This window comes from Triturus cristatus, chromosome 12 (genome assembly GCF_964204655.1).
Source record: "Triturus cristatus chromosome 12, aTriCri1.1, whole genome shotgun sequence".
Taxonomy (NCBI): domain Eukaryota; kingdom Metazoa; phylum Chordata; class Amphibia; order Caudata; family Salamandridae; genus Triturus; species Triturus cristatus.
This window is the reverse complement of record NC_140595.1, coordinates 549353279-549376930: the sequence shown is the minus strand read 5'-3', so window position 1 is coordinate 549376930 and position 23652 is coordinate 549353279. Positions and strand designations below refer to the sequence as shown.

General features: G+C 42.3%; 1 long non-coding RNA gene across 1 annotated transcript in view; it reads right to left on the bottom strand.

The window, feature by feature from the left end:
• Nucleotides 1–23652, bottom strand: part of LOC146776258 (uncharacterized) — an 858823-nt gene that overhangs the window by 687388 nt on the left and 147783 nt on the right. The window contains exon 3 of the long non-coding RNA XR_014972116.1: nt 14013–14071. This is a non-coding gene — a long non-coding RNA (uncharacterized LOC146776258). The remainder of the gene's footprint in view (nt 1–14012; nt 14072–23652) is intronic.

Here is a 23652-nt window from a genome sequence, read left to right as displayed (position 1 = left end):
ACTGCCAAGCTGACCCACTGCAACTGGACCTGTCTGCACCTACACCTTGAACTGCCTGAGGCCTGCTGGCCTCTGCAAGATTGAGTACCTGATCCCCAAGAGGTGCCTCCCCAGCCCCTGGTCCCTTGGCTGGCAACAGAGTGCACTCCTCTGACTCAAAAAGGAGAAATCCTGAAGTTTTGAGCTTCCTGTGACAGCAAATGGGCCAGCTCGAACCAAGATCTTGCCACCTGTGCTGACCATAAAGGCAAAGCTCCAGGAAGACCGACTCCGCGATCTACAGTGATCACCAGGGACAAATGGCAATGTGAGATCTTCACTTCACGCTACAGCATCAACACCCGACGGTGACCTCCAATGCGAATCTCCAATAACGACCACCAGCTACTCCCAAAAGCATCTTCATGCTACAGTGATGGCTGTCCGCACCACCCAGCCTGCTCTTCGTGCTACACTGACTACCATCTGCGACAGTCTCCCTGCTCCTAGTGGCCTCATCCACTGCGTGCAGAATACCTTGTGCTAGACTTTAGAAGGTAACTCTTCTTCCTAAATTGGTGTGGGATTTTTTTTATTGTGTTGTGTTTTCACTTTATTACTGTTTAGGGGCTGCATCAATACTTTACACATTGCCTCAGGTTAAGCCTAACTGATTTTGTACCAAGGTACCAGAGGGTTAAGCACAGGTTAATTTAGTGCCTTTTGTGGGTCACCCTGACAAGGATAGTGGCTGTTGCTTGAAAAGGGTGCACACCCGCCCCTAACCAACAATCCAATGTCTGACAAAGATTTTTTTTAATGAATTATTTACATCAAAGATTACAAAAAGGACTATTAAGTACAATTTATTTCAGATAACTCTATTGCTTTCAGGAGAATCAGACCTTTTTATTTAGTTTGACTCAGAGTGTGGCATATTCTAATGAATACTTTTAGGAGCATCCAAGCCCGTAGAGTAAGTGGTATTTTGTATCCTAGTAGCATGATGCCATTAAAAAAGTGCAATTTTTTCCTATTAGTACAAAAATAAATATCTTAATTGTGGGCATCATGTAATCCTGAATGACTTTATGCAGCACAGGAATAGACCTCATGGGCAAGTAATTTCAACAGTGGGTATACTGCTTGCTCCAGCTTCCACAATTGTTATATAGTCTGGACAAAAAGAGAATGCTAGTACTATTTGCAAAACAGACAGTACAAAGAAGGCATAATCCTTGTGCTCAGAGAGAGACAAAAACATAATTTACTCTTAGATACATGTACTTGACAATTCGGAACAATGTGAATGTTTTGCGAATGTGAATGTTTTGGATCTACGTCTTTTTTACATCAAACTGAGGTTACTGTGACAAATCTAAAAGGGAAAATGTGAAAGGAAACTAATCTGTGAACTCAAAATAGATGAGTGCTCAAAGATCTTACTTTAAGAGAACAGGGAATTAAAGGTTAAAGAGGTAGATGGTGTTTTTTCAAGAGCCCAAGGTATTACCCTGGAGTAACTATGGAGGGGGGTGTAAGATACATTTTCCATGGAATGCAAAACATCTGGGATTACTGGAAAAGGGTCTTTGCAGATGTTTCATGAGTAATAGGATGGATTTAGCAAAATGATGTGGATATGATCTTCATGGACTTTACAGTCAAGGAGAATTGTTTTATTGTCAGACCTGGATTAGGGGGTGGGGTCACCGGGCAGAAAAGGACTAGTGGGAAAAAAACAGTGGTGGTTCAGGTTGTTTTTCCAGGGTGTCCTTGGGCCCACCCTACTATAACTCTACAAACCAGGCCAAGAGCGCCCCCTCCACATGTGACTGTAAGGATAGCTAGGTGAACAGGCAAAGGTTTCTTAGGGAGGTATTGTAGGGGTCAAAAATTCAGATCAGAAATAGAGAAACAACAGACACAACACACTGTCTAGATTAGTGATTATATTTTTGAAAGAATAAAGTTATTTAATATCACAGCAAAACTTAATAATGAAGAATTAGATAATGGGTACAATTACAAGGTAAGCACTGAACCCGCTACGGTACCCCCCTATGTCTAAGATGACCTCCTCCATATTTAGGCTGCAGGCAGGATTAGGAACTAGTGAAATTCCATTTAGCTATCACTACATCGGTAAATTGTAGATCAGCTTGAATTAATTATAAGCCCAGAGAATTTTCATTGGCAGAGGTAACTTCCTATGAAGGAATAATCATTTGCATCTGCAGAACAGTCTCTTGAGGCCAGGATTCATGTTAACTCTTCAGCAGAGACATGGCTTGGCTGATGCTGTATGTTTTGTGCTTGTTGGAATTGCACCATCAGTGTCTTCTACAGTACCACTCTGCCGCTGAGGCAGCCTAGATCCTCATTTGGGCTGCTGAGAATAACAGCCCGGCTGATCAACAGGGCCTCACTTTTGTTAGTTGTGGCCTCCTGATCAGGGGAATTTATCTTCAGTGATGACAATGGTTCAACTGGGCAATGTGCTCCATATGAGTAATGGCAGGGCTGGTCCCTTGGGCATGTTGCAGAGGTGCTTGACGGCATGCTTTTCTGTGACTTTCATTTCGTTTCAGTTTGCCACAGATGACCCTCATGACTCAGAGGAGTACCAGTGAGGATCTGGCTTAGCATCCAGCTTTTCCTGGGTGCACCTCATGCTGGGAACATGGCTGTGCTTCTCCTCCTGGACAGACTCTCCTCTTGTAGGTCCCAGCACTCTGCTTCTCTCTCTGAGCAGGCATATTTCCTTTTGTGCACAAGCAAGTCTCGCAGCTTCTCCAGCAAGTCATGCTGAGATTTTTCCAGCAGATCGATGCGGTTGAGGATTCGCATTGGCTTTCTCGCCTGCCATTATCGAGGCATCTGTGAGTAACACTATGTGGAGCAGACACTCTGGTCCATGAGGTTTCCTCTGTATGCAGCTAGACAGATTCTAGCTATCACTTTTCATTGACAAACCGTGATGCCCACTAACGTCAACTGATATTTCTGTGTATAGTCCCATTGCCAGTATTGCCAAGGTGAACACAAGACGACTCTACATATGTGGGGTTTCTATCCTTTCCTGTGCATATTCCCGCAGCAGCCCCCTGACTTGTTAAGTTTAATCTACCAGATAGTACCCACCTACTGTTGGCACCAAGACCCTCTGATCACGTCACGCTTTTAGCAGCCTGAAGAAGGTGCAAACTGAATACTGGGGTCATCACTGAAACCAGCGTCTGCGCAAGTTCTGTAGACCATCATGATAGGTCCTTTGAACATAATAATTGTTTTGAAATATACCAACAAGTCATTGGAGCGAGCACTAACTCAGGACATTGAGACAAATTAAAATATGACTATCTTAACGGAAGCAGTCATTATAATCACTGACCCTCCCGAAAACTGTACAGGTCCCTGTTTTGCAGACTTTTACATTTGTTTTTGTTTTTATAATGTGTCCACTGGATGTTGTATGAATGTGGTATACGTGGATGTTTTGACCAGAGGTTTTGACATTTTTACTCTTGGTGTCTGTTTACTTTTTTCTATTTAGTTACTTATAAGCATATATAGATGTGACAATAGATTTAAATTATTTTTGTATTTAATATTGACAAAAATAATAATATGTATTTTGTTTTTTCATTTTTGGATCTTTGTCCAATATATGTGCGTGTACCTCAGTTGCATCAATAGGTTTGGTTTCTTGGTCTACCTAGGACTCCTAGTGAGCGTTGTCAGGATGACGATAGATTCCACCAACTAAATACAAATACAGGCAGGATATTTCTGTATTCTGTATTGTGCTTCTCCTCCTGGACAGAGACTCCTCTTGCAGGTCCCGGCACTCTGCTTCCCTCTCTGAGCAGGAATACTTCTTTCTGTGCACAAGCCATTCTTGCAGCTTCTCTAGCAAGTTATGTACATTTCAGTTGATGTGCCCTTACCTGAGAGACTACTTGTAATGCAAACATCAGACGTGGCCTCACAGCAGTGCTTTTCAATAGTCTGTGGAACACACCCTTCCATGGTCAAGAAAGACTTTGAATTGAAATAAGATGAGGTGATTTTGATCTTTTACCTTTATATTCATTTTCTAGCCAAGGGATATGGATCCACTGTCTGAGGTCTTGGGATCTTTTTGAGGTGGCTCCCTTTTGAATGTCCTTGACTGTAGTTCCGACACAGCCTTTGTGCAAGGTGATGCCTCTCACAACAGATAGTATGATGCTGGTTCCAAGCAGGAATATCCAAAACATTGGCTCAATGAAGTGTGACGTCTCAGCCTTTGGCTTTTACAGTTCTTCCTGATGTACCAGTCAGGAAGAGATAAAAGGGCCTGACATGCCTGGAAACATATTCGCCTTTAACAACAGGATCTGCTGCCTCACCCCATCCACTCACTCTTGTTTCATACACCAAATCACAATTCTCTTGAAAATCCAATCAGCAATCCGTTACTAAAAAGTTCTAATAAAATTTCCCAGTGTAGCCCTGTCTCCACCCACCCCACTTTAGTGTCTGGGCCACCATCCTTTTGCCACAGGATTGCAAGTTATAAACTTCCACTGTTGGGGGAGGCTGTATCCAGTCTTTATCTTCTGCTGTTCTAAACCAGAGGCCATCGCCATCCAAAATGGATCTCACTCATCCCCACAAACATACTAGCACTGCAAACATACTCTCGCTGTCATGTATGTGTCACACCCACACAATGGACACACGCACTCAACATGAACACGTGTATGAGATGTTAACGCAAGTGTCTGGGTATAACCTTAAAGAGAAAAAAGTACCTCATTTAGAATGATAAGTTGCATTCTGCAATACACAGAAAAATGGTCTGTTCAGTACCAAGTCACTTTCTGTCAACAGCCCAGAATATAGAAAGTATTCACATGACGACTAAAGCGTGCAGGCTCGATGTGTCCTTCATGGTCAGAGAACCAGTTCTGAACCTTGGCATTATCATGGTCAGGCCTAGACCACAGCAGGCAAGCTAGATTAGCGTACTTGCTGGGTATGTAAAAAGTCAGGTTATCAGTTTCGCATGGAGTTGGATCACACAGAGCAGTGGTGCACACTTATTTAACGTGCAGGGGGAATTTCAGTTTTAATGCTTATAATTAAGGCTCCCTTTTTTCTGTTTTTACTGATTTTTACAGATAAATACAGACATAAAACAATGTGTTTCTGTCTGTATTTATTTTTAAAAGTGGATAAATACAGAAAATTGTGCTTCTTTTAAGTGACTCTACGTGCTGTCTTTCGTGAATTATAGGCCAGCACTCAGCAGATGAACAGCATGGTTAATTTTAAAACAGGATGACATTTCTTTAAATAAGAAATTTATGGTATAATGCTAGTATTTACCAATGGATGTATTGTTATGCAATATTTGGCAGCTTAAATAGCTAAAACACGACAGACATCAAAGTAAGATGTGGCGTCTATCAGTTAAATAGATATTGAAATATACAGTTTTACAACTTCATTTATACACAAAGCACAAAATAAATATGGATAACTACAGATAAAATAGCCAAAAAATACATATGGATAAATACAGATGGAAATGGCCAAAAAATAAATACCATAAAACCGGGAGCCCTACTTATAATTAAAATGATTGCAGGAACTGCACACTGATTATTTTGGACTGTCATCTAAATTAATAATAACGTATCCAGCCTTTCCACAGTGTCAAGTAAATGTAGCTCACAAATGAAGATCCAATGTTTGACTTTCATAAGGGTGGTGTATACACCTCATCTCCAGTATTTCTGAATTCCATAGACGCTTACAAGGTTGCAGAGAAGAGTATGATCCCCTGCGAGTGAATGATAAAACTGTAATTTATTGCCCTACCACTAACTCTATTGCATTTATTAAATAGTGCGAGTTGTACTGAGGTGAATTGGGGAGAAACACTAGATCATCAGATGCAGAAGTGAAGCATGCGATTACGAGCGATAACAGGGGGGGTGGAGAGGTCTTTCAGTTTCCAACGATTGAAAATGTAAACAATGTAAATTATAGTATCCGATCTTTACTCTATCTCAAAAATTAAATCATTAAACAAATTATAATCGAACTTTGGAAAAAAGCATATATTAAAAATAGCATGCTTAAAAATCTGAGGTCATTAAAATATTTGATTTTATAAAAAGTTGTTCATTAATGTTGCATATTCATGTAAAACACTACATTTAAACAGTGACTTTTTACGACAGCAGTTTCTGTTTGGCTGAATTGTGAGCTAAAGATAGGCCATAGCTGCTTGCATTGAAAAACTGTGTTTGGGGAGCCATTATTACACACAGATATTAGCCAGTTGGGTGCCATTACTCCGTATATGTATATCATAAACAGGTATCCTCTGTACGTTCTTATAATGTTTATAACACCAAGCCACAAATGCTGACCACAGTGGCTTGTCCCTATAGCCTGTGTTTGTTGCAAATGTCTAATAACCAGGGGCGGCTCCTCTTCTAAGGTGGAGGAGCATCGCCCCACTGCCTTTCAGCACGGCAAAAAAAAATTCACATGAATGTTCTCCACGAAGACTGCGTTACAGCCTGGGTGGAGAATATGTCCAGGCTCCCATTCCCCATCTGAGCGCCGATCCACGGTGCTCAGAGCAGTCACAGTGCTGCATTGCAGTGTTGTGATTGGCTATGGGGAGCCTGGGTGCTTTCTGCTTCCTGTTCGAACAGAAGCCAGGAAGAGGACGGAAGACAGGCGGCAGCAGGCCAGTTGACTGGCCGGCAGGTAAGTGATCTGTTTTGCATTTATTTTTTAATCCCCCTTCCCACCTCCCTCACCACTACTGCTTCACGGGAGCAGCCGCGACTGCTAATAACTACAGTCTACAACTGTTTGTGGGTGCAATCAAGATTTAGTTCACTTGTTTAACAGTGCAAAATATTTAGTAACTTTTGAAAATAAATAGGAAATACATTGGGCAGGTATTCTGCATCAATTTTGTATGCAAGGGCAAACCCAGTGTACTGTTTGCGTGCAGAAGTTCGACAAAGTCTATTTCATGCGGCATTCGTAATTCTCCTGAAAACTACACTTATTTCACCTAGAGAAAAATTGCAAATTTACCCACTACTATAAAAGAGGACATCGCTGGTGCCACTGCGCAGGACATCACTTAAATACAATCAGTCTAGTAATAAAAAAATTAAAAAACTGTAACAAGAAATAAAACCCTGGAAAACCATCAGAGACATTTAAATAGCTGCCCCAGCTCCAAAGGAAGCAGAATCATGTTTAAAGCCGTCAACAGAGTACAGAAAACATCACCTACTCGCATTTTAGGACTGTGAAGAGTAAGGACAAACTAATTAACCTTGCATCACCAATGGGTGCAAGATACTATCAAGGAGGAACCTCCTAAAGTCTTCATGTTCCCTTAAAATAACATTCCATTCAGTGTCTGTCCACACACAGTCTGGTAATGCCCAAAACGATTTAGTTCACTGGTACAGTGTTTAATTTGTAAAAGAATGAGTACTGGTGCCCAAAGCTCTGCTCAGATACCCGCGGGCGGGGCGATTAAATGTCGGGGCACCTAATACCAAGGCCTAGTCTTGAATCCAAACTTCTCTAACTATTGCAGGTTCTTGCTTTCTACCTTTATGACTTTTTCCATCTGTCTCTTCCTTAGTCCTTCCGCTTTGCTTTACTACTATCTTGCTCTCAGTAAATGTCTGATGCAGAAAAATAGGTGCCGATCCCCAAAAAGGATGCTGGTTGCCCCTGCTGGCAACCACCAGCTACAATTAAGCACCGACTGTGCATGCATTAAAATGATTTGCATTACATTCATGTTTTGTCGTTATTACAGGTTTACATTCACAGACTGGCTTCATATTATCTCAGAAAATAGCACAAACTGAACACCCAAAGTCAACCAGGGGAGAATCTCTAAATATTAATCTGATATTGTCCATTATTACCTGCTGCTATGAGCTCTTTCAACACAATAGTCACAAGCTGGCTTCTATGCCTTGGGTAAAGTTGAAGATGTCTTCTGGGGGCGTTTCTGGTTATGCTTTACCTTGTAACCCAATAAAAATAGATTTAGCCTCTTCGATTACATACATTCGCGGTTTGCTTTTCAAAGAAAAAAGGTTAGGCTTACTTCGTTTAAAAAATGTTTAGTAGAATATTAGATTTACTGGCCAGATCACTCTGCGAAACAGATAGCTGAGACAACACCGCTCTTACAAGTTTATTGCCATTTTCATGTCCTGTGTCATTATCAAAAGCTAATTAATCTCGCCAATAATGTCACATTTATTCTTGAAGGATGTAGAACAAATCTTATCTTGACACAAACAACCATCATGCAGAAGTCTCATTAAATGCAGACTATAAAGCAATATCACTTAATGATATACGTGAGTTCCTTGCCTTAGCTTTACAATATGGGAATGAATGCACTGAATTATTGGAGCCAGTATGTTTTTATTAGAATCCTGCCTGCAAATACAGACATGATTTCAAATCTTCAATAAAAAAAATAATAATGTCAAACAAAATTTCAAATCAAGCCTTCTGACATGCAAATGTGATGAGTGTGGAATATTTCCACACAGTTGCCGCCGTGTCTAAATCCCATACATTTTGCAGTGCACGTTTCATTATGAAGGCATTGAGTTTTATGAACGTTGTTTCTTTCCTCTGGATGACAGAATTTTCTCAGTCACGGATTTTTCTTTTCTTCCAAACTCTACTAGTCCAATAGACACTAGAACCGGCAAAGCCACCAGGTCTCACATTTAAAGGGTTAACTCATTTGAGCACGGGAATGCACACATTTGCATTAAAGCCGAATCTCTTGGCTTTATCAATGCTAGGTTAAATAATATTAAAAACAAACAAATATTGCTTTCTATGTAGAATACATATAGCAGATAAAAAATTGAGTGACATACGGTGCACTTTTCAGTGGTACAACAACCCCTCGTGCATTCCAATGGAAGAATTTCAAAGAAGGGGGAATGATACATCAAACAGCCATTTGCAGTAGATGAGGGAGGTAAACTTGTTGGGCATAAACAAACCCAACTTTATGTATATTTTAAAAAACTGGCAGCAGATTTTGTAGACAACCACGCTGCCAAGCCACATAAAAAACATCAAAAAACAAGTACTACAGAAATATGATATGGCAGTTTGTTATAAAAGGATTTTAAAATTGTTTAATAATGCAAATAGTTGGGGGGCGCCCGAGACCGGTCTGCAAGAGGGCCTCCGTGCAGCGAAACTTCGCTGGCCAGGAAACCCAATCAGGTATTTATCCTAAAATATAGGGGGAGTCCGACCCTGCGCCTGGGAATAAACCTTCACAATCTGGTGAGTGATCGTCCATATTTGTTTCTCTATACTGCTGCGAATAACAATTGGAAAAAGGAAAGTAGGGGGTCTTTGCCTTCAGCTAACTGAACCTCTATTGATTCTATTGATAAAGATGCTACAAAGGACAATTGGGGTAATTGCAACTGAAATTGAACTTACTGAGAGACGACTGTCCTTGGGTGGAGGTAATTCTGTAGATGACCCTGCCTCTTCTCCCTCACCTAGGAGCACTGAGACCCTGGAGCAACAAGGAAGTGACTCCTATGAGTGCCTTAGTAAGAAGGCCAGAGTTTATGCTCCAAATTGCAAAAGTTTACAGGGAGAGCCAAAGCAAACTACAAAAAAACTAAACGGGTTGCAAAGTGGAAAACTACAATCAGATAAGGCAATTAGTTCCATCTACACCCATGTTATGTTGAGTGGTCACTTCTGGAAATGTGTAACCTAAATCTATTTTTTACACTTGACAATGTTCAGTTAACAGTTGGTAAGATACACCAATACCTATTTGAGAACCTAAAAAATGAATTCTTTAAGGTACCTAGGAACCAAAGGAAGTCTGCCACTTTGTGTTATGATAGTCAATGCAGGAAAGCTAAGGCAGCTCTAGTTAAGGCAATCAAAACCAAGAACAAGAGGGAAAACCTTAAGAGTGGAGGTAACTATAAAAAGGTAACAAGCAAGGCTAAAATGGACTGGGAAAACAGGAGGTGGGACAAACTACTTGAAGCTTCTAAAGATAAAAACCAAACACTATTCTGGAATTTGTCTGCAACTGGGAATGCAGAGGGCTCTATGGTAATTGATAATAATAATACAGCAGATGCATGGATATATCATTTCTCCCATCTAAATTCATTAGGCCCACGTCAAGATGTGGACTCTAATTGTCTTGGGGGTGTCAGTATTGCCAGCAATGCAGTGAGCTGTGCGTTCCACCCTATCAAACCCAAAGAGTTCGAAGCAGCCATTAGAAAGACTGCACCCTTCAAAGCCCCAGGAATTGACAAAATCTCAGGAGATTTGTTTCTAACTAGTATCGACATCTAGGCCCCGTATTTTACAGTCATTTCTAATGCCATTTTTAATTAAATGAGCATTCCCGAATCTTGGGCTGGGGCCAAAATCATTCCCATCCTTAAACAGGGTTTACCACTAGACTCTGCTAATTATTGGCCAATTAGCCTAATTGACACTACTCAAAAACTCTTTAGCAGGGTAATACTTGCAAGGTTGCAGCAATGGTTGGATAACAAGGCAATCAGGAGCCCCATACAAGCGGGCTTTTGGACAAATATATCGAAGATAGACCAACATTTTAGTCTCCAGTTGATTTACTGGAAGACAGTTTTGATCAAGAAGGGCAGGCTCTATGCAGTATTCCCAAAGTTCTCAAATATCTATGTAATCTCAATGAGCGACTCCATGGAAACAATTTTGGCCAGGTACGTTGTGGGAAGTTGGGAGAGACGACTGCCACATTCCCAGTGGGCAAGGCGTAAGACAGGGATGTGTATTGGCTCCCACTTTGTTTACATTGTATATAAATGATTTGGTTCTGCACCTAAATGCAGTTGATAATGATGCCCCTAAGTTGGCAAACATGAGAGTTTTGGCCCTCATGGTCACCGATGATACACTCCTTCCAGCAAAATCACCAATGGGCATACAAAAAACCCTGGATGAGTTTAGCAGATTCTGTACAAAAAGAGGATTGGAAATTAATATCAATAAAACCAAATACATGGTATTTAATCCTTGCCGCTCGATGCAATCAAACCCTATACTCGATGGCATCCCCCTAGAAAGGGTTCATCTTATTGATTATTTAGGAAGGACTCTTGATGAGAGTATGGATTGCAGTCACTAGACGAAAATGAAAATTAGGCCATCAGATAGGGGGTCTATTGAAGTTACACAAATGGTCCTTTAGCAAAGTCGTCTCACCAGTAATCCAGATATATACCAGCCAAGCACTAGGGGTACCTCTTTATGGGGCAGAGATATGGGGACACAAAAAGTTAAAGAACTTGAGTTGGAGAAAAATCATTGTTTGAGGTCAATAATGAGTCTCCCAATAAGTACCCCACTGATTCCTCTAAGGCTAGAAACTGGGTTGAGACCAATTTCAGACCAAATAGAATTAAGACCCTTATTGTTCTGGAGAAGTCGCTGGGCTACCAAAGAGCTGTTCCAATAATGCAGCGATCTAGTGAAAATCCTTAATAACCCATGTTCTGCTTGATTCCCTTGGATTAAATACATGAGAAAGTCTCAAGTAGAAGGGTCTCGTGGACCTCTATTGTGATTCAGAGATTTCATGCTCATTTAGAAGTGCACTGGACCTGAAAATTAAATATAGGTCTTCTATGCTGTCTAATCTTTTGGCCTCCAATGTACACAGCACTTTATCCCGTTCCTCTTTCCATCGCATACATTCTTATTTAATAGAAGCATTTCTGGATACTGTTGAACCTAGGATGGCCAAAAAGCTGTATGTACAAATCAGGTTTGGTATGTTGCCTCTTCGTGGATTTGTACTTGGTTGGTCAGGAGCAGATAACCCCAAGGATCAGAGCTGCCCTATTTGCGAGCATGACAAAGAATCAATGCCCAATTATTTTTTTTCCTGACCTTGCTACCGCAAACCCAGGTCGAAATGGGTAGTTTATATTTGCAGGAGCCTGGGCACTAGAAACTATAAGGCGGCCCTCAGGATTTTGCAAAATAACCCAGCCCCCCCGCCCTGTCTGGTTTTTGCTGTTTCAAGATTTTTAATGAGTTCTTGGTTTTAAGAAGGCACAATTTCTTTTATCTCGATTATACTTTTTTTTAGCTAATGAATGTTTTAACTTTTGATTGTTGGTATACAGATTTATTTATGTATCTCTTTTATGGTATCCAAAATAGAGGGTAATATGATGATGATGATGAACTGTGGAGACTCAGGACTGCTGTGTTTTGGTCTGAGTGGGGCTGCAGTGGGGTGACCTGCCGCTTCTCTTGCCCCCCCCAATCTGGCCCCCTTATACGGTGGGGGCTGTGGCCGGTTCGACATCCCTTTTGAGTGCCTTGGGCCTGTTTGTGCCCCTCAATTGAGGATATCTCAGGTGTGCAGGGGCCCGACGGGAACTGGCGCTGCACTGGACACTCCTTGCTCAGATGTTGGAGCCTCCCGCCCTGGTAGCATCGGGTGACACCCCCTCCTAGACTGGACTAAGTGAACACTTTGAGCCTACAGAGGACAACTTTGCGCACAGAGTGAGATTGTGTCTGCTCGTGGCCCCCAGATGCTGCTTCCTGGTGGGTGCTGGGATCTCAGTCGTTACACGATCTGCCTCTCTTCTGTAGGTGACTTTGGTGCATGTTCGACAATACTGACTTTGCCCTGAGCCATCTGCCTGCAACATAGGGAAGAGTGACAATAAAAAGGACAAATTGTCTTTTATGTCTAGGCATCTCATGTGCACTGCAGAACTGGAACCTGAGGCCCATGGACAGGGCTCTCAGAACTGTGATGAAGTCTCGACTGCACAAGAAATCAAATCCATGTTCCTAGGCCATAAACACAGCTTAAATGCCATTGACTCAAAGATAGAGCTCCTCACAGATAGACTTGATCACCTCAAGGAAAAGGTTGACAGGCATGAGGAGCAAATAGGTCAGCTGGAGCACCAGATGTCCAATGCTAAAGATGTGCACTCCACCGCTGGGAAAAAGCTTCTTTGGATGGAAAAATTCTGAATGTCATCAAAAGTAAGAATTGAGACCTCAAGGCACACTCCTGCCAGAATAACCTGCACAGCCTTGTTATGACCGATGACAATGAACAGAATGGAGACTTATGTTTAATCTATGTTCAGGGCTGTATTTGGGGCCGATCTTTCTCCCATGTTCATGGTATAGCGGATGTACAGTATTTGTGATCACGCCCACTGTCAGGATCCTTAGGAGGATTCCCACTAAAACAATAGCCAGTATATCCTGTGGGAAAACTAATTGGAGACAGAAACAAGTTACTGTTAGTAATGATTGGAGGACGGGCTGGCAGCGCTGGAAACTCAAGATGGCTGCCAGCCTGATCTCTCCTGAAGCGCTCTAGTACTTTTGTAACCACAATGAAATGTGAAGCTCATGCGGTCATTCAACCGTGCACTTCACCTGAAGTAATTCCTGAGGTAGCAGCTTTTTATGACATGCTAGCTAGTTAGGATAGTGGCATCTGTTGTTGTTTAGTTTCTTTGGATATCCTTGGTAAGTGCTCTTCCGATAACTAATCACAGTCATTTGAGCAGGCATGGCACATTTTGGTAGTGTCTCTCCTGGTAATCGGCCAACCGCGAGTTCCATTAAATTAGTGTCTCCTCAGAGAGTCAATCGACAGAAACCTCAATTTCAGTTGTGCATGAGTATAGTATCTCTTCTCATGCCTTCTGCGCATCCTCAAGGAAAGTGCCTTTTCTCGTAAGTGTCATATTGAATAATTACACAAACTCAACATTTCCTATGCATAATGAACGCCGAGTTCCTGATTCAGTTGTAGTATTCTGATATTATATCAACTGAACTACAAGTCTAATTTCATAGTTAATTCATCTTTCCGCTAGAAGAAGTCACTCGAACAATCTGAGAATACGACCCGAATATTATCCTCTTACCTGAGCCACTTCAATGATCCAGAGACAATTTGTCGTCTTTCCTGACACGCAAGTAGACTCTAAGAAACAAAGAAAAAAAAATACAATTATTAATATTGTTATAAGAAATGTACAAACAACTAAGAAAATTCTTCAATAGAAAGTTCAATTAATAGAAGAAGACATACATACATAATAAATAGAAGAGGAGCCATAGTAGTTTTGGGTATGATTAAGATAATTAAGAAGTAATATTAATAATGTGCTTGAATGTAACCATAGAGTAGATTACAGTGTTTGTTTTTCCCTGCAGTTATTCCAATATCACATAAGGGTACTGAGAGTGAGAAAAGGTAGAAGTGAAGTGGAAGAAACCTTTCTGGAGAAGAACCACAACTATCAGACTGTCTCTTCTTATCTCCCCATCCCCTTTCCCCCTGGGGAACTCAGCTAACCCAAGCATAGAATTGGGTGGTGGGGTTTTTGGAGGGGCATTGGGAACTGGCATCATTCTGCTCCTGAGCAAGTTTGTCCAAGTACATTTTTGACAGAGTGAAGTGCCCACATACTCATTTGCTCCTGAGCAGAATGGCCGAAGGAATCGAATCAAAAAATTTAGGAGAGATGTTGGGCTGTATGCAGAAAGAGCAGGTGGCAGTGAGAGAAGAAAATAAAACCTTGAGGCAAGAAATAGTAAGCTCTAGAAGGGAAACTTTAGATTTAGCCACCCTTATTGAAGAATAAGCAGCAGGAATGAGTTTAAAGACCCCTAACCCTGAAAATCTTAGCGCTTCCAAAAGCTCAATGCCATTTGCACCCACCCAAGTCATCCTCTCATTATCTCCTGTAATAACCTTAGCATCCCAATAGCATTTTAGTGGAGATCCTCAAAAAACTCACATTTTTCTAACACAATATTCCCTTCATTTTATGTGTCTTCCAACAATTTTTTCTGATACACAGTCTCGAGTAGTCTTCATACTGTCCCACCATAGTGGGGATGCTCCTTCATGGTCTATGCCTCTAGTAACTAAGGATGACCAAATACTATTTGATTTTGAGGAGTTCAAGAAAGAATTTCTTTGAATATTCGACAGAAGAAAGGCCTCTCAAGCGACCGACAACGAGTTGTTAGAACTGAAACAAGGAAAACGAGAACTGGTTACTTATCTGGCTCAATTTATTAAATTAATAGTGGAGACTGAATTGCCTAAGAATAAAAGAAATGCAGTGTTTTATTGCGGACTTAAGGACAAATTAAAGGATGCCTTTGCACAAATGCCTAATTGGCCAATGGAAATTTCGGCGTTAGTGGATTTGGTCCTGGAAATAGACTTCCGCCAGAGTGAAAGACTAGGAGAGAAGAAAAAAAAGAGTTCAAAATCAGTATACCTAGATTCAATAAAATGAATACGGAAGCTACAAGGACTACCGAGGGTGCGTCAAGCGTCAAACCAATGCAAATTGAAACTATTAGAGGCCCATTATCGAAAGATGAAAAAGAGAAAAGAAGATCAAATAAATTGTGTCTCTATTGCGGAGCTGGAGGTCATTTTGTGACTATGTGTCCAAAAAAACCTAAGACCCTGGTGAAGGAAAACTCGCAGTACCACCAGTAGAGGGAGTTGGGACTGGTGGGTGCAGATCGGGAAGCAACTCCAACAAATCATCAGGTGGCAAATACCTCACAAGTATCTTCATCTCATTTGTTCCTTTAAGGGACGCTAAGATTTCGACATTTGATTTTCAAAGACGTTTCGGTGATGATCGATTTCGGGGCTATAGGATATTTCTGTGATCTCAAGTTCGCAGATCACATTGATGTAAAGGCAGTTAAAAAGGACAAGAGTGAAGCAGTCAGAGTGGTTGTTGGCACCAATCTTTCGTTGGGGCCAATAGTAAGCCACAGAGAATCAATGCAGTTACTATGTTTGGGAGGACATCAATAAATGATACAATTTAATTTAATTGATGGTCCGCAATTCTAGCTCATACTAGGACTTTCCTGGTTAACTGAACATAATCCTACTATGAAATGGAGTACAACAACAACAGAAATGAATTCAGAATATTGTAAGGAGAATTGTTTTGTGAAGCATGAACACCATCAAGAATTTAACGCAGCAGCCCAACTTTGCCAAAATGGAGTATCTGTTTGCGTAATACAAACAAATGAGATCCCAGAAGAGTAAAAGGATTATGTGGATGTATTCAATGAAGTCGAAGCAGAAAAAACTTCCCCCCCATTGGTCTTATCACTGTAAAATCAAACTCTAACCTGGATCAAATTTACCCTGCAGTTGGATTTACGCTCTTACAGAAAAAGAGAATCAGCATTTAAAAGATTACCTAAAAAAGTATTTGGACAATGGATTCATTAGGCCTTCTCAGTCCCCAGTTTCATCACCACTTTTCTTTGTCCCAAAGAAAGGCGGGGACCAGAGAACCTGCATCAACTATAGAGCAATCCATCGAATCACAGTCAAGAATCGTTGTCCTTTGCCTCTGATTTCTGTACTCCCCGATCATGTTAAAGGGGCAAAGATTTATACCAAACTGGACCTCAGAGGGGCTTACCATTTGATTAGGCTACGAGAAGGAGACGTATGGCATACAGAACTAAATATGGCCTGTTTGAGTACCAAGTCATGCCATATGTACTATTTAACACCCCTGCCGCATTCCAGCATTTCATAAATTACATTTTGAGAGACTTCATAGATCAGTGTGCCATCATATATATTGACAATATTCTAATCTACTCAGCCTCAGAAGAAGAACATCGGTAGCTAGTAAGAGCTGTGCTAAAAAGACTAAGAGAGAATGCCTTATATGCAAAACTGGAAAAATGTTCATTTAAAGTGGACACCGTGGAGTTCTTGGGCTCTGTACTCTTGTCTTCTGGCATTACAATGGATGAACAGACGGTAAAGGCCGTCACTGATTGGAAATCACCAAATACCGTGAAAGAAGTCCAAAGTTTCATTGGCTTTGCCAATTTCTATAGGAGGTTCATCCATGAATTTTCCCAGAAAATCTTCCCTTTGACTGGGTTATTTACAAAGGGTGTACCTTTCAGTTGGTCAGAAAAAGCAGAAGAAGCTTTTAATTCTCTAAAGTATAGTTTCATCTTGGCTCCAGTACTGCTTCATGCAGATCCCACAGGACCCTTCTATCTTGAGACAGATGTGTCAGAATTGGCCATCGGGGGTATTCTATCGCAAAGACACAAGGAAACAGGGCAATTGCATCCAGCAGCATATCGCTCCCAAGAATAAATCCGGCGGAATTTAATTATACTGTAACTGAGAAGGAGCTGTTGGAAATGAAGGGCGACTTCAAAGAATGGAGACACTATTTAATGGGAGCTAAACACACAGAGACATTCTTTACTGATCACAGAAATTTGAAATTCATGAAATAAGCCAGGACCTTCGCCCCCGACAACTTTGATGGTCGTTGTATTTGCTGATTTCGATTTAATGATACCATACCAACCTGGAGCCAAGAATGGAAAAGTGGATGCTCTATCAAGATTGGATAAGGAAAATCAGAGAAGTTCTATTGAAAAGATTAAAATAATTCCCGAAGAAAAAAATAATTGGAGCGGTCTCCCAGGAAGGCCTTGCTGTTCAGGTTAAACAATCCCTTAAACCTGAGGACATGAAGGAATTTAGGGAGGGTGGCGGTCGCTTTACACTATGGTGAAGGGGACAGGGTGGGCAAGATGCTGGCTGGACTGTTGCGCAAACCCTGAGCTAGTGATCATGTTGTGGAGTGGGTGCATTACCAATAGACTGACCATGCAGGCATTGAGGCTATACAGTGCATATGACTTCATTCTACGTTGATGTATATGCCTCCTTCCTGCCACATGTATCTTCTGACCTTACCTCTACCTTGATACCTTAAAATTACTCTGGCTTGAAGCCAGGCTCCGCCAGTTTTAAAATGAACCCTTTACGGTAGAGGACATTATACAGGTCATTAATAGCTTTCCTGGGGATAAGGCACCTGGCCTGGATGACTGACCTTCAGCCTCTTATAAAGAGTATGCTTCGCACATTTTGTCCATGTACCAAGAGTCCCAATCATGCAGCGTGCTCCTGCCTTCTCTATGGGAGGCGCTTGTTGTCACCAACAGGGACATCTTAAGGATTTTGGGGGCCCGGAACCGATAGTTTTTAGGGAGCCCTTGTTCAGAACAGTTTTGAATTTATGATCTAGTTTCAGCTTTTTCATGCCCTCTTAGGCCAAATCATTGAAAGTGCACAGGCACACTCGTCCAATTCTAAAATTGTTACATCTAATGTTCCTGGATAGTGGTGAGTGGTTTGAATATTGTAGCACAGCAGCAGCTCACTTACATAACTGCAAATAATCTTTGTGACACCCGCCCACTTCTCATATATGAAGTCCTGTTTTGATCTAAATTAAGCTTTATTTATGGATGTTGCATGAAACAAACAACATTTCGCCGCAAAATCTTTGTAATGGACTTTCACGCACCAGTCACATCAAAACTAAATTAAAGAGAAACAGTATTTAAAACAATCTGTCAATGAATTATTCAAGGTCATCAGAGCAAACCTTGCAGAACAGAGTTGGCTCTATCAAGGGGCACCCCTAAAAGGATGGGTCCCTGGGCCAGAGCCCACTTTACCCATACCTTAAAACATCTATGGTCACCAAATTGAAATATAACAAGACACCTCAGAGCAGCGACTCCTACAGATCACTCTCCATGATCAATGTAGACAACAACATTTTGACTACACCTTCCACATCCTTCCCCTGTTACCGAATTGTGCCTGCCCAGATCAATTGGGCTTCATTCTGGCCACTCGACAGCGCATAACTTGCCAACCTTTCTTGCACTTCTCCACTCCATTAACCCCCTGCTTAGCACAGTGACTGTGATGCTTGACACCACTAAGGCATTTGACTCACTTGAGTGGCCGTATCTTTTCCAACTCCTGGCCCATATTGGAGTTGCCAGAAAATTTCTACGCCTTTTTAAACAGCTCTGCAGTTAGCCCATGGCCCGACTGCGCATCAATGGTGTGATCACTCCCCCTTCACAATTTTGAAGGTAACACGACAGAGTTGCCCCCCTGTTGCCCATTCTTTTTGCAGTTACGATGGAGCCCCTAGCAGCTAGGCTGAAGAAACATCATTATAACGGGTGGCTTACCTTCACGCCAGGACGACTTTGGTCTCCATATATGCAGACAATGTCACCTTGTATGTTCGCGACCCCCAAACCAACCTTGCTCCTATCATTCGAGAACATATTCACTTTGGTAGACATGTTGGAATCACTATCAATTAGTACAAATGTATCATATTTCCGCTCACTGACGCTACGCAGATGTTGAGTCAGAGTTTCCCTTGAAGTGGGTGGAGGAACCGGTCAGATACCTGGGGGTCTGGCTTAGTCGGTACTTGGATTAACTGTGGCGTGTAAATTATGATAGGCTCCTGACATGGCTTGAGGACTGAGTGCTGGCATGGACGAGGCTGCCACTGTACCTTATGGGTAGGATTGCCATGGGCAAAATGGTAGTGCTCTCCAAGTTCATCTACCTATTCATTAATCTTCTGATTCCTGTGATGGGCAACTTCCGCAAATAACTTGGGTCTCACCTACTCACATGCACAAAGGCAGGCACGCAACCCCGGGTATCTTGAGAAGTACTGACTTCCCCTTCGAACAGGGTGGGCTATGCACCCCAGACATGGACCTTTACTTCTACTTTACAAAAGCACAGTTTGCCCATTAATGGTTACATCCCAATCAATTTCAACGTAACACGGCATGGCACCCGAACATGATCACATAGCTCCCTGCCCTTTGCAGGTTGCTTTGTATCTCCCTCCAAGATTGCTCCAAACTCAGATTGATACTGTGGCTTGCACATTCTGGGCGTTGGACAAGTTGCAACAGCAGACTGGATTGGACCACCTGTATCCTCTGGTGGTAGCACTTGAGGGACATTCCCTAATTCCCTTTGCTGCAGATGCTGGCATTTGCAGTCACCTGTGATTGCTACAACTCTTGTCCTTTGGTGAGGTGTACCCAAGAGGGCACTTAATTTCCCCACAGGGTATACTTGGTGACCCTGCCTCTACACCACTGGACGTGCTTACCTATCACCAGTTATATGTGGCCCTTCTCGCTATTGATAGAGCTAGTTTTCTCAAGATTAAGCATTGCTCCTTTTTGTGTTTCAGACAGACTGCATTTAAATTGGCACAGAGATTTTGGTGCAACTGAAAACACATGGCACATGAAATATGAAATGAGGCCTAGTCAAATGCCTTTTTAAAAAGGGGTACTTTTGGTGCATGCAAAGTGAAAGACATAAAATGAGGCCTGTTCAAAATGCTTGCAGTGTAGAGAAACTGGTGATTGCAGTTTCCTTTTTTGCTTTAAAGATTAAATCGAATGTGTTCTCTCCTCCCAGCTACTTTCCCTTATAATCTACACTCCCTGTTTCCGACTTTGGCTTTGTTGCATGTTTAGACAATACATATTCAGTTCATAACACATCTTTTTATAATGTGTATTAATTAATCAACCATGCACTACACGTGGGGCAAAAGCATTTTGCATGAAAAGCTATCTAAAACATTAGAGCATGTTGATGTATTAACTGCTTGCGCTTTGAAAATTTGCACTGGTGCATGTTTATGCTATGTTGTACATTGCACATTTTTGCATGATGTGCACAAATATTAGAAAAGCTGCTTTAAACTAATAGCTTTTGCTAGGTAATAACCAATACAGGGTACTAGTATGGGGGAGGTAAACATAACGGGTTTTATTTCATAAATTAATACTGTTTTGTGTTTGTTTGTTTTTTTGGCCTACTATAAAATGGCTGCCTGGGAATCCACCATGGCTGGGAATTGTGCTAAATGAGCGACGCACACGCCTTACCAGCTTGCCTCAAGTGAAGACACATGGGTCAAGGCCACAGTGAACTGTACATTCTTGTTATCATGCCAATGTACCAGTGCTTGTTGTAAAGTGTCATTCCTGTGTGCTATGTTTAAGAGAGACAGGAAATTGAGAGAGACATTTAGTTGCAAGAAATGTTCGTACTGATACATGTTATGTATTTTGTTCTTAGCATTAAGCCCCTATTGTCAGAACTGGTATGGGTTGGATTTGCAATGAGAACAGGATGGTGAGACCCTCATGTCACCTAGGCTAACCAATCACAGTGCGAGTTTCTACTGAAACTGCAACATTATTAGTGTAGTCAGCCAAGAATTAGAGTAGAAATAATGACCCCTTCGGGGGCGTGTCAGCTTTAGGACTAGAAGAGATAGGAGGAGAGCGGAGAGGGAGCAGATGAGACTAGACATCATATGGGTTAGGTACGTGAACTGTACTTAAAGAAGGAGGGGGGGGGGACCGGGAGCTAGTTATGGTCCAGTGTCTGTGCTCCGTGTTATATCTATAGTATTTAAATGGAGACACTGTTCCTAGAGAGACAGAGGGAAATATATAAATGAAGCGAGAAGCCTAGGCTAATATTAGGCCCAACTACCTAAGGATAGGGGGGGCATTCCTTAGTTTCTCATGTTGCCCTCACACACCCCGAAGGATGTCATGCTTCATCATTGGGCGTTTGCTCCTCGTCGGGCCGGCGCTGCAATGCCCTACGGGTCCCCCGAAGGGTCACTTTAGCGGAGATCTTTTAGAGAAAACGCCGTTTGGTGCATGCGGGTGTGTGGTTTGGGTCCTAATAAGAAAGATGATGTGTGGTGATGGAGTGTATTAGTGAAGTGGTATCCTAAAAATGTCTAAGGGTTACTGGGATAAAGTTTAATGTGAATAGCACCCTTGACATAATAAAAGACCCGTAGGTTGGGTGTTACCTTATTGAAAGTAATGTACCAATAGGTAACTTGTGTGTGGTCAAGCGGTCGACATGTTTCGCGCCCCAATGGTCCAAAAAAGGATCCCTGGCGCTTCTTCAGGACCAAAAAAGAGTGAAAGTGAATGTGCCCTAAGGGATACTACCCTCAGTTTTCTATCCGGGCGTACACTCCGAAGTAGCACTGCTCTCTGTGTGAGAGTCAGGTCGCACCAGGATAGACAGCCTAGGAGAAAGTGGAAACAAAGAGAAAGGAGAACATCCTACCTATTAAAGAATGTTCACCTTTTCAAGATATTCAAAAAATGAGTGCATAATCAAAGTATATACAAAAGGGATATCACCTCCACTCACGGGTGGTGGCGTGATGGGGTCTCAACGGTAAGCTTACAGGTGCCTGGGCCAGGAAAAAAGGGGGCCTGGGAGGGAGACAGCCCGTCGCCGACCGGAGTCGCCCATATGTGCAGGCACTAACCGTGGTAGAGGTTGAACCAAATGTCCACAGACTAAAGTGGCATACAATCTATAGGTCTTTTATTACGATTCTTACTACGATATGTTGCAAGCACTCACCTAAAGGCGCGGAGAATAATGCTCCATAGGTTAGGGGACGAGCGTACACACCTTCTAGTGCTGTGAACAAAGGAATAAATGACAGGCAACTGCTAGTCAATCCAACTCCTATAGATTCCAAACTGGTCTGAGCTGTCTTGTACACTGTATTTAAGTAAATAGCCAGTTTCCTCAGTACTCATAAGAGCGTTTTTACTCACAGTTTTGCTCCGGCGTGGCCTCTTTACCACCTACCCCAGTCGTCCTCCTACCTGGAATGGAGACGAAGATCACCCCGCGTTTCTTAAGTACTGCCCGTGTTGACTTAATTAGGGCGGGATCCGTGTCCGGTCTTCAAACGAGGAGCAGCTGTGTTCTCGCTAGTGTGTGTTTGCCGCGCATGCGCAGAGGGTAGACAGATGAGCGAGGCGCATGCGTGTATCTAGAAAAGTGGTTCCGGCTCACGTGTTGTTGTTGCCATGGTTATGTGTCTGTGCAGTACTAAGTGTTATGTATATCCAGCTGAATAGTGCTCGTAAACTGTCAAAACGCTTCGAAAAAGCCCATCTGGTGTAATAAACGGGCGGTAATAGTATGAATGACTCGTATAATTGTAGGAGCCTCATGGTGCCACTGAAGTACAGTCAATGGTGAACTCGAGAGGGTATTATGATTGATTACGTGAGTCTAGGGGGGATCGAGGAAGGTGGGGGGAACGGGGGGAAGAGGGGGGGGGGGGTTTCGTTGTGTGGCAAGTGACCCCGGGAAGCCTATTCTTGACCCTCTGATCTCATAAAGATGCTCAAAGAGGAGAGGTCTCGCGAGGATAGGGGAGACCATGGACATGAATGTTGTTCAGTGGGACCTCGTGGTCAGGTAGTCATGGGTATGTACTGCTGATTTCGCTGCCAAACCCTCATGTTGGGTTATAGTTCAGTCCATGGTATATCGTCGTTCAGGCCCACCTCATTGGTCCGGAGGCGATGTACCCAGCGTTGTTCTCTACGTAGAAGGGTGTTATTATTCCAATGTTGATTGTTTTCCAATATTGTCCACTTGATGTCGTCACATGTATGTCCTTTTTCCATGTAGTGATTCGTAAGTCTGGTTGCTGTTCTCCCCCGTCGGATCGTGCTTCTATGTTCGCTTATCCTTAGTTTCACCTGTCTCGTGGTCATCCCCACGTAACGCAGTGTGCAGGGGCAGGTGATGAGGTACAC